General features: G+C 44.0%; 1 non-coding gene across 1 annotated transcript; it reads left to right on the top strand.

Annotated features, from left to right (window-relative positions):
- The first annotated feature begins 2,094 nt into the window (after nucleotides 1-2,094).
- LOC130464461 (small nucleolar RNA R71) lies at nucleotides 2,095-2,201 on the top strand. The gene has a single exon (XR_008924872.1). It is a non-coding gene; the product is annotated as a small nucleolar RNA R71 (small nucleolar RNA).
- Nucleotides 2,202-2,437: the final 236 nt, after the last annotated feature.

The following is a 2,437-nucleotide window of genomic DNA, read 5'->3' as shown; positions in this document are numbered from 1 at the left end:
CAATAAATGGATAGTGAAATACTCATCCCCTATTAGATTGATGCAATGTCCCCATTACACAATCTCAGTTTATGTGCAGACAACGAAAGGAAGGGGATGAGAGCCACGACAACTCATCGAATGGGGGCACCAAAGATGGTGCCATCTGGTGTCAATTCAAATGCCTTGGATGAGCTATGTGGTGCGGGAAGTGACAGATCACGACCCCTATCATGAATGCGGTGCCCACCGTTCACCGAGCTTTCGGCCTTTCGGGTCTCAGCATCATCAAATCGTTCTTCCTTTCAAACCCATGCCAAAGAGTTCATACTCCGATCACCTCCACCTGCAAAACAATTTGAAACATGCGCTTTTTCCGAGGAGTTATTAGAGTTAGTATGAGTCAATTCAGTGTTAAAATAATCATTAGAAACATTGACTCCAAAACATGACTCCTCTACCATAGGGCTCTTAGCAACATGGGTTAAATTGAAAGTAACCTTGTCATCCCCCACATTTAAGGTCAGCTTGCCATTCTTGACATCTATGATTGCCTCCGCAGTGTGTAGGAAAGGTCGACCTAAAATAATAGGAATCTGCTTGTCCTCTTCCATGTCCAACACAACAAAATCAACAGGGATAAAAAATTTACCTACTCTAACAGGCACATCTTCTAGAACACCTAGGGGGTATTTTACAGATCTATCAGCCATTTACAGAGTTATGTTGGTAACTTTTAAATCACCCATGTTCAACTTAGTACATACAGACAGGGGCATGACACTAACACTGGCACCTAAATCACATAAGGCTTTGTCAATAAAAAAGTTGCCAATATTACACGGGATAGAGAAACTCCCGGGGTCCTTCAACTTGGGTGGAGACTTATTTTGTAGTAAGGCCCTGCACTCTTCAGTGAATGCAACAGTCTCCACCTCACTAAATGCTCTCTTCCTAGTCAAGATGTCTTTCATGTATTTAGCATATGCAGATACTTGAGTAATTAATTCAGTGAAAGGGACTGTTACCTGCAGATTCTTTACCACTTCTAAGAACTTACCAAACTACTTGTCTAACTTGTTCTTTAGCTGACGGTGAGGGAAGGGAAGTTTGATAGGTGGAACTTGTATCTCAACTTTCTTCTCAACCCTTGTGCTAGCCTCCTTCTCCTTGACCACCTTCTCACTTTCCTCTGGCACAACACCACTGACAGGTACTTCAACCTCTTCTTCAATAGTCATAGGCGGCCCATCATACTCATATTCACTCCGCAAAGTGACAGCATTTACAGACTCTCTGGTCACAGGCTGTGAAGGGAGTTGACCTTTGGGTCTCTCTGCAAGAGTAGTAGCCATTTGTGTCAACTGTTTATCCATGATCTTGTTATGAGCAGTGAGGGCATCGATTTTGGCATCCTTTTCGCTCAGAGACCTCTACAATTCCAACATCATATTCCTCATCTCTACAAGCATGGGATCAGGCTGTATGGGTTGAGGTTGTGGAGGAAAACCAGGTGGTCCACTAGGCTGCGGGTTGTAGTTACTCCGCGGTTGGTATGACTGTTGTGGTGGTGGTTGGTAATGTTGTTGTGGTGGTGGAGGGTGTTGAATCTGATGGGGATTCTGGACATTAGTACTCCTATATGATAGTAGGGGGTTGTTTTTATACCCCTCATTGTAAGAGTTGGAGTACGGATTGTTCTGCTTGTAGGACTGGAATGCATTGCATTGTTCGATAGAGCTCCGGCATTCCTGTGCATAATGGCCTTGCATCCCACAACTATTACAGACATTGGCAGATTGGGCACTCATTGTAGCGACACTAGCATGTTGGGTGGATTGGGAAGATGCGATCTGTATATTATCTAGCTTGTGATGTAGGGCAGTTAGCTGAGCAGTAAGCTGTTCAATAGAATTCATCTCATGCTTAACACCCCGGTCGGCAAAACCTCTAGGATTCCCATATTGGGCACTATGGATGGCCATCTCCTCAATCACCTCTAAAGCTCTAGGCACCTCCAGTTGCATAAATCTCCCACTGGCAGCTGAATCCAAAAGACACCTAGACTCATTACCCAGACCATTATAAAACTACTAAACTAGGAACCAGTCATCCAAACCATGATGCGGGCACTCTCTTTGCAAGTCCTTGAATCTCTCCCAAACTTCGAACAAGCTCTCATCTGCTTGTTGAGAGATACCTAATATCTGACCCCTCAGACGAGCTGTCTTCTCAGGTGGTAAATATTTAACATAGAACGCAAGGGCCAAGTAATTCCAATCGGTGATTTTCATAGCTGCGCGGTTGAGACTGTTAATCCACAGCTTTGCCTTCCCACTCAATGAAAATGGAAAGAGTATCTCCATAGTCTGCTCCGGTGTTAAATTCTTCTGCTTAATGGTGGCACAATACTGAATGAAAGACTGAATATGGAGATTAGGATCTTCACCCTTTTCCC

Source organism: Spinacia oleracea, chromosome 6 (genome assembly GCF_020520425.1).
Source record: "Spinacia oleracea cultivar Varoflay chromosome 6, BTI_SOV_V1, whole genome shotgun sequence".
NCBI lineage: Eukaryota > Viridiplantae > Streptophyta > Magnoliopsida > Caryophyllales > Amaranthaceae > Spinacia > Spinacia oleracea.
This window is presented reverse-complemented; position numbering and strand designations above follow the sequence as displayed.